This window comes from Macaca fascicularis, chromosome 4 (assembly GCF_037993035.2).
Source record: "Macaca fascicularis isolate 582-1 chromosome 4, T2T-MFA8v1.1".
Classification (NCBI taxonomy): Eukaryota; Metazoa; Chordata; class Mammalia; order Primates; family Cercopithecidae; genus Macaca; species Macaca fascicularis.
Genome location: NC_088378.1, coordinates 121,903,907 through 121,914,098, shown reverse-complemented (window position 1 = coordinate 121,914,098; position 10,192 = coordinate 121,903,907).

Below are 10,192 nucleotides of genomic sequence, written 5' to 3'. Positions count from 1 at the left end.
ATATCAAGTTTTGTAATTGTGCATTTATTCTTTGAAGCTCATATATTATAATTTATCCATATTTTTGCTAGTCAATAGTTTGAAAATTCTTAGCCAAATTATTATCATCACAATATTAGAGTTTTTAGAATTACTTCTGTTGGATTGAAATTAAGCTCATAATTTTCATGAACTCTAGAGAACACAATGTTTTTTACAGCTATCTAAGATGCTTATTAATAAACTATTGGACATTACTCTTTTGGATAATAATTTTATCTTTAATGTTTGTAAATACAAGGCCACAGTGACTTTCCGAACTCGATGGCCAAACACACCATAACTCATTGGTATTTCCATGTTCAAAGATGTGCTGTAGTTACTTTTACTTTCTGGTTGTATAAAATTAAACATAATATTGGTCTCCATGTTAAATTATCATTATTTGATTCTGTTCATCTATGGAAAATTTCAATCATTCCAGGCTTGTTTCCATAGCACAATAATGAAGTGGGGGGCGGGGACTAACAATTTCAGATTTCCTCTACCTCTAAAATACAATAATCTTAAATACTGAGTTTATATAAATAAAGAAGTATAAATTAATAAATCACAAGTAGTATATACATAGCACACAGACATTTCTGCATGCTCATGTTGGCATATAGATTGCACCATGTGGTGCACAATTCAAAAGTTTCTGTTCATTTTCATTTTTATATTTAGATTTATTGATTTATGTAACAAAATATATAATCACAAATCAATGTCTACTCAATAGGCACATTTTAAAATTATGGTTAATTTTAAGTTCAAGAATTAGATACTTCTAAATGTCTGTTATAAGAGAGTTAAGAACTCAGAAAATCAGGTTGGATTTTACCATTAAAAAAAGGTTAACCATTTGCTGCCATGTCTCCAATTAACTCCTAGAATCTATTTACTTTATGAACATGTGAAGTGGAAGCTCTCAATAAACCAAATCAGCTATGTGGAAAAAATCACCTTGGAACTACCTTCTACACAATCCTCTTTCTGTGGCAAAATGTATTTTGTGGGCAAGACCAGACTCAGAAGCATCCACAGCCCATTCTCTTCTCCACTTACTGGCATAGAATGTTGTTAAAAGCTTCATATTTCTGTTCTAATGGAAATGGGCTAAATTTCTGTAACTATGTGTATTGGGAAATTTCTATATTTTATTTTATATCATATTTTATTTGATTTGAGGCAGGATCTCACTCTGTCATCCAGGCTACAGTGCAGTGGTTAGATCAGAACTCACTGTAGCCTTGAATTTCTGGGCTCAAGGGATTTCCCATTTCAGCCTCCCAAGGAGCTGAGACCATGGTGTGCACTACTATACGCAGCTAAATTTTTAATTTTTTTTGTAGAGACAGAATCTTGCTATGTTGCCCAGGCTAGTTTCGAACTTCTGGCCTCAAGCAATCCACCTGTCTTGGCCTTCCAAAGTTCTGGAATTATAGGCATGAGCCACTGTACCCACTTTATTAGGAAATTATTATTCTGATTGTAAATTTTCATATTTATCTGTAAATGGGAGTAATCTTATTTTTATTTGTGATACATAATATATGTAAGCTGCCTGCCATGTAGTAAGAATTTCCAGTGTTAATTCTCTCCCACTTTGTGTACTTTTCTTCTGTATCTAGACAAATCTACCCCTAATATTTGTAAGTTGTGAGATTGCACTTGAGTTTTATGACATGGTTTGACTTACTAAGCTATAGGCAGTTCTGTGAGAAATTGCCATAAGTAGACACAAAACAGCATAAAAAGGAAAAATATTTTTGCCTCATTATTCAAACTTGATAGTTTTTCTCTAACTTTTTACTGAGTTATGACTAAATGACCACTACATGTAGAAGGCATTTTGCTTGTCAAATGTTGGTACATTTATTATAAAGCTAAATAAGTACATGTGGCCTATTTGGGTCGCAAAATACCATACACACGTTGGACTGACAGACTGACTTCAATCTGACCTTAAGGGTCCAAAATGGCTGTTTCTAGTCACATTTGTTCTCTCATTTTCCAAGATTAGTTTGTCTTTTCTGTATTTACATGTCCCCAAGGTCATTGTTGGTCCTTCATGACCCATGTCTCCCAATTTTAGCAGTGAGTGTCTTCCAGCTCTTATTTGGATATCCAAGTTCCATCTTAAAAGAGCAAATGGTTTGTCCTGTATATACATTTTAATCTATTCCCACTACTCTATGGAAACTTATCAATGAGTCTCTTATTGACTGTTGCTATTAATCATTACATTTTGTTTTAGGAATGCTCCTTTTCTTACTCTTTAAAATTATTCTTCTATTTCTGCCCTTTGACTAGTACAATGTAACCAGATTGGCTATAACATGAATAAATAAAGCACAGCTTCCATCTCTTCCTAGCCAGCCCTTCTCTCATCTTAGATACAACAACATCTGGATGCTGCCTTCCTGCGATTTCTATGCTGACCACCCGAAACTGATTAGTTACTACAAGAGCAACTAGGATCGCTGCCTTACAGCTGAACTCCAGATCCAGCTTTTTATGACTTTTACTTCCCCATTATTACCAACTACCTATAGTTTACTGATTACAGTCTTTGGAAATTGCCAGGTCTGAGAAATCCTGTCTGAGCTTCAGTTTTCCCTTCTCTGAAATGTGAATTTTCATATCATAGGTTGGTTTTAGTGACTGAAAAGCATAATTTGTGTATAAAATGTACTGAATACATAAGTAAACTATTAGTGCGACGCTTGGCATGTGACACTCAATAAATTGAATTATTAACATTTTTATTATTATCCCTTCCAAAGCCTGGTATTTTCTGAGTACATAAAATGCCTCCACGAATGCATTTTGTTTGATTGAACTGCCAATTCAGGAGTCTTTATAAGAAGTCTTTCTTGTTTTATGCATTTTAGGAAACAACCATAGTTTAACCAGAAATTCAACTGTTTAAGGTGCAGTTCTATCAAAGCCTGCCAGGATGACTTTAAAAAAATAATTGAGCATCTCTTATTTTCTGTATCCTCATCAATAAATTAAGGAGAACAGACTCAGGTACATTTTAGAATTAGAATTAATTTTACTATCCTCTCATTAATAAATAGTAGGTTTATAAATCAGTTGCTGTTTTGTTGAATTATCCTTTAATGTAATGGCTTAATTTAGTGACTTATTAATTTCCAAGAAAGGTATAGTCTGTGTGTCAATTTATCTGCATTGTTCTCTTGCTTCCTCAGTCCCTTTGGTTCATATCCTGATTCCTTTTTGTCAGTCATATGCCTAATTATATGACTGAAATATCAGAATTGTAAATTATTTATGTGTTTACCATTCAGTGTATTATCTATTACACACACGCAAACACACATGCACACACCCATATAAGATCACACGATCTTAGGTCAGGTTTCCAAGAAACACGCTGAGACACAAATTACATTGCCTCTGATTTATTGAGGAAGTACATTGCAGCAGAAAGGAAGACAGTGAAGCAGAACAGGGAAGGACAAAGAGCTAAGGAAGAATGTGTTCTCAGGTAAAATCTAGTCTTCCCTGATTAACAGAGGCAGTGCTCCAGACAGCCTTTTTAAACTATGATCAGTCAGTCGTCAGTAGCAGTGGGGAGATGACAAGGTGGTTCTCATCTGCCAAAGGCAATTCTCTTGAGAGGGGGCAGATGTGGGCACAGTAACTAATTCTCACAGCATCTGGGGGACAGAGGCATTTCCTCTGGGATGAGATTTCTGTGCAATACCTAATACCATATGTGTGCATCTACCATAATATGGGATATTTGCATTATTACAATAGTTGCATATTATAAAGATGATGTAAAAAATAGTGAAGGCGCTTATCTTCTACATGATTCAACTATCTCATCTGAAAAATGAAGGGACAGACAAAATAACTTAAAAAGTTGTTCCATATTTAAAATTATGTATGCATCTGTTTAAGGAAAAGAGAAAACAAGGCTCTGTCTTGCTTCTCTCACTAATTGGATGTATTTGTTTGCTAAGTCCTTGACTCTTGCTAGTCTTGGGTTTAATCCAATTCTGTTTTCTTGCCTGTAAAATAGAGACAAAAATAATACCTAGTGTTGTGAGGATCAAAATATTTGTGTGTAGAAAACATTTCTTAACTGTACTAACCTGAGTGCTAAGATAACTGAAAAATTCTGTCCCTGAGTTGCTGAAGCAATAAGACTAGCATGTGAGAAAAAACTGTAGAACAACATATGGATCCACATGATTGGTGATAATATATGTACTGGCCATCGTAATGGCTGTAAGAATTCAAGTAGAGGAATACACTTTGTGGGTAAATAAAAGATGTATATATACCAAAAATTGGAGATGAGTTGGTATTAATTTGAACAAACTTTGGGCTCCAATGAAGTTAACAAATCCAACTTTGATTTTTTTCAAATGCACTTATTTATTTTTAAAATTGACATACAAAATCGTATGTATTTATTAGGAATAACATGTTTTGTAGTACAGTACTTCCTCATATAACATCATAAATAGGTCCTGGAAAATGATATATAAAAACAGCATTTTTTTCTCCTTTATATTATAATGAAATGATGTTGAACAAAACAAGGTTATTAAAAGATGTGCTGTATGTTGTTTCACTTAAAGTCTTGGTTTCCAAAAATGTATTGACTGTGTTAAAGGAGGGCTTACTGTATAAATACATTGTGGAATGGTTAAATCTAGATAACTGACAAATGTATTACTTTTCTTGGTTTTTATTTTCGTGGTGAGAACACTTACCATCCACTCTTCAAGCATTTTTTCAAGAATATAATATATTGCCATTAACTATAATTGCTATGCTGTAAAATAGATCTCTTGAACTTACTCCTCCAAACTGTAAATGTGTGTTCTTTAACCAACATCTCAACACGCCTTCTTACGTACCACCCATAAGCTCTAGTGCCCACCATTCTACTGTTTTCTTGACTTGAAGTTTTTTAGATTTCACATATGAGTTAGATCATACAGCATTTGTCCTTTTGTGTCTAGCTTATTTCACTTAACATAATGTCCTCCAGATTCACTCATGTTGTCACAAATGGCAGGATTTTCTTATTTTTATGACCAAATAGTATTCCATTGTGTGTGTATGTGTGTGTGTGTATATATATATGTGTGTGAGATACATATATCACATATAAAATATGATATATATATCACATAAAAAATGTTATAGATATGTATATCTCCCATTTTCTTTATCCATATCCATAAGGTTGCTTCCTTATCATGGCTATTGTGAATAGTGCTTCAATAAACATGGGAGTGCAGATATCTCTTCAACATACTAATTTCACTTCCTTTGGATATAGATCCAATAGTGGCATTATCAGATAATAGGGTAGTTCTATTTTTAATTTTTATAGGAATCTCTATAATGTTTTTCATAATAGCTGTACTAATTTAAATTCCTACCAACCAACCCAACTTGGTTGGTAGTAATAGATTCCTAGAGAGGAGTCTATTATTTACAGAAAGGTCCCTCTTTGTTTTCAGTTTCCTTACAGTTATACTTGGAAGACAGATGGTCTCTGGTACATGGAGGTTTATATTAGATATTTGCTAATGATAAGTCAGTTAAGATGAAAAAATGTAGCCGGGCGCGGTGGCTCAAGCCTGTAATCCCAGCACTTTGGGAGGCCGAGACGGGTGGATCACGAGGTCAGGAGATCGAGACCATCCTGGCTAACACGGTGAAACCCCGTCTCTACTAAAAAAATGCAAAAAACTAGCCGGGCGAGGTGGCGGGCGCCTGTAGTCCCAGCTACTCGGGAGGCTGAGGCAGGAGAATGGCGTAAACCCGGGAGGCGGAGCTTGCAGTGAGCTGAGATCCGGCCACTGCACTCCAGCCTGGGCGACAGAGCGAGACTCCGTCTCAAAAAAAAAAAAAAAAAGATGAAAAAATGTGGCATTGCATACATAATTAATTCCAATGTATCTTAAGCTAGTAAAAACATCATATCTCTTGGCTTATACTCTATTTTAAATAATTCTGTTTATGTATTTATTTGATATAATCAACCAGTCTGTGACAATTTTCCTCTTCAATAAAATGATTTTTAAAGTTTTATTTTAGGTTCAGAGGTACATGTGCTTTTGGTGTCTTCATCATGAAATCTCTACCAGTTCCTATGTCCAGACTGGTATTGCCTAGGTTGTCTTCCAGGGTTTTTGTAGATTTGCGTTTTCCATTTAAGTCTTTAATCTGTCCTGAATTGATTTTTTATATATGTTGTAAGGAAGGGGTCTGGTTTCAATCATCTGTCTATGGCTAACCAGTTATCCCAGCACCATTTATTAAATGAGGAGTCCTTTCCCCATTGCTTGTTTGGTCAGCTTTGTTGATCATCAGATGGTGGTAGGTGTGGCCTTGCTTTTGGATTCTCTATTCTGTTCCATTGATCTAGGTATCTGTTTTTGTTCCAGTGTCATGGTGTTTTGGTTACTGTAGCCCTGTAGTATGGTTTAAAATCGGGTAGTGTGATGATTCTAGCTTTGTTCTTTTTGACTAGGATTCCCTTGGCTATTTGGACTCTCTTCTGGTTCCGCATAAATTTTATAATAGTTTTTTTCTAGTTCTGTGAATAATGTCATTGGTAGTTTGATAGGAATAGCACTGAATCTGTAAATTGTTTTATTTTTTTATTTCTTTTTTTTTGCAGTAAGCTATTTTTGCTATATTGATTCTTCCCACCCATGAGCATGGAATGTTTATCCATTTGTTTGTATCTCTCTGATTTCTTTGAACAATGTTTTGTAATCATCCTTGTACAGATCTTTCAACTTTCTGGTTAGCTATAATCCTAAATATTTTGTTCTTTCTATGGTGATTTTGAATAGGGTTGTGTTTCTGATTTGGTTCTCAGCTTGACTATTGTTTGTATATAGTAATGCTAGTGATTTTTGTACATTGATTTTTGTATCCTGAAACTTTCCTGAAGTTGCTTATCAGCAGAAAGAGCATTTGGGCCAAGCCTATGGGGTTCTCTAGATATAGAATCACATCATCTGCAAAGAGGGACAGTTTGACTTCCTCTCTTGCTATTTGGATGCGCTTTATTTCTTTCTCTTGCTTGATTGCTCTGGCCAAGATTTCCAATACTACCTCGTATAAGAGTGTTGAGAGAGGGTATCCTTGTCTTATTTTGGTTTCCAAGGGAATGCTTCCAGATTTTGCCCATTCAGTATAATTCTGGCTGTGGATTTATTATAGATGAGCTCTTATTATTTTTAGGTATTTTCCTTCAATACCTAGTTTACTGAGAGTTTTTAACATGAAGAGATATTGAATTTTATAAAGAAAAAATCTTTTCTGTGTCTATTGAGATAATCATGTTTTCTGTCTTTAGTTCTGTTGATGTGATGAATCACATTTATTTATTTGCATATGTTGAGCCCATCTTGCATCCCAGTGATAAAGCATACTTGATTGTAATGGATTAGCTTTTTGACGTGCCACTGGATTCAGTTTGGAAGTATTTTATTTATTGTTTTTTAATTTTTAAAAAAATTTTTTGAATGTCTTTCTCTGTCACCCAGACTGGAGGGCAGTGGTGTGATCTCAGCTCACTGCAACCTCCACCTTCCAGGTTCAAGCAATTCTCCTGCCTTAGCCTCCTGAGTAGCTGGGATTACAGGTGTGCACCACCACACCTGGCTAATTTTTGTACTTTTAGTAGACATGGGGTTTCACCATGTTGGTCAGACTGGTCTCAAACTCCTGACCTTGTGATCTGCCTGCCTTGGCCTCCCAAAGTGTTGGGATTACAGGCATGAGCCACCGCGCCTGGCCACAAGGATTTCATTGAGGATTTTTGCATCAATATTCATCATAGATTGAATATTTTTTTCTTTGCTGGGTCTCTGCCAGGTTTTGATATCAGGATGATGCTGGCCTCATATAATGAGTTGAAGAGGTGTCCCTTCTCTTTACTTTTTTGGAATAGTTTCAGCAGAAATGCTACCAGTTCTTCTTTGTAAATCTGTTTAAGTCAGCTATGAATCTGTCTGGTCCTGGGTATTTTTCTTATCATTGGTAGGCTATTTTTAACTGATTCAATTTCAGAGCTCATTACTGGTCTGTTCAGGGAATCAGTTTATTCCTGGATCAGTCTTGGGAGGGTGTATTTGTCTAGGAATTTATCCATCCCTTTAAGATTTCCTGGCGTGTGCATAGAGATGTTCATATTAGTCTCTGATGGTTATTTGTATTTCTGTGGGGTCAGTGTTAACATCCATTTTGTCATCTCTAATGGCGCTTATTTGGATCTTCCTTCTTTTTTCTTTATTAGTCTAACTAGAAGCCTATTTACTTTATTAATTTTTTCAAAAACCCAACTTCTGGATTTGTTGATCTTTTGAATGGTTTTCTGTGCCTCAATCTCATTCAGTTCAACTCTGGTTTTGGTTATTTCTTGTCTTCTAGTAGCTGGGTGTTGGTTTGCTCTTGATTCTGTGGTTCTTTTGGTTGTCATGTTAGGTTTTTAAATTGATTTATTTCTAACGTTTTGATATGGACATTTAGTGTTATAAATATCCCTCCTAATACTTCCTTGGGGTGTGTCCCAGAGATTCTAGTATGTTGTATCTTTGTTCTCATTGTTTTCAAGGAACTTCTTGATTTGTGCCTTAATTTCATTATTCATCCAAGAGTAATTCAAGAGCAGGTTATTTAATTTCCATGTAATTGCATCTTGTTCCGTGATTTTTCTTAGTCTTGATTTCTGTTTTTATTGTACTGTGGTCTAAGAGTCTTTGGTATAATTTTGATTGTTTTGTATTTGCTGAGGATTGTTTTATGTATTATTAGGTGGTGAATTTTAGAGTATGTGCATTGTGGTGATGAGAAAAATGTATATTCTGTTGTTTTGGGGTGGAGTGTTCTGTAAAGGTTCAGCAGTTTCATTTGGTCCAATGTTGAGTTCAGGTCCTGAATATTGTCATTAATTTTCTGCCTCAATTATCTATCTAATACTGTCTGTGTGGTGTTAACATCTTCCACCATTACTGTGTGGAAGTCAGTCTCTTTTTAAGTCTTCAGAAACTTGCTTTATGAGTTTGGGTCCTCCTGCGTTGATGCATATACATTTTGGATAGTTAGCTCTTCTTGTTCAATTGAACACTTTACCATGATATAATGCCTTTTTTGTCTTTTTAAATCTTTTTTGGTTTAAAGTATGTATTGCCTGAAATTAGGATTGCAACTCTTGCTTTTTTTCTGATTTTCGTTTGCTTGGTAGATTTTCCTCCATCTCTTTATTTTGAGATGACCGTCATTGCAGGTGAGATGGGTCTCTTGAAAACAGCACATCATTAGGTCCTGCTTTTTTTTTCAATCCAGCTTCCATTCTGTGCCTTTTAAATGGAAACACTTAGCCTGTTTACGTTCCATGTTAGTATTGATATGTGTACATTTGATCTTGTCATTGTGTTGTTAGTTCATTATTATGCCAGCTTGTTTGTGTGGCTGTTTTATAGTGTCACTGATCTAAGTACTTGAGTGTGTTTTTGTTTTGACTAGTAACCATATTTCTTTTCCATATTTAGTGCTTTTTTCAACATGCCTTGTAAGGAAGGTCTGGTGGCAACAAACTCCCTCAGTGTTTGCTTATCTGAAAAGGATCATTTCTCCTTTGTTTAGGAGGCATAATTTGGCTAGATAGAAAATTCTTGGTTAAAAATATTTTCTTTAAGAATGTTGAGGCTGGGAATGGTGGCTCATGCCTGTAATCCCAGCACTTTGGGAGGCCAAGGTGGGCAGACCACAAGGTCAAGAGATCAAGACCATTCTGGCCAACATGGTGAAACCCTGTCTCTACTAAAAATACAAAAAATAGGTGGGTGTGGTGGTGTGCATCTACTGTAGTCCCAGCTACCTGGGATGGTGAGACAGGAGAGTTGCTTGAACCCAGGAGGTGGAGGTTGTGGTGAGCCGAGATTGCACCACTGCACTCCAGCCTTGCGAGAGATTGAGACGCCATCTAAAAAATCAAAAAATGAAGAATGTTGAATATATGCCCATAATCTCTTCTGTCTTATAGGGTTTCTACTGAGAGGTCTGCTGTTAACCTGGTTGGGCTCCCTTTGCTGGTGACCTGCCCTTTCTCTCTAGCTGCCTTTAACATCCCTTCTTTCATTTTGACCTTGGAGACTCT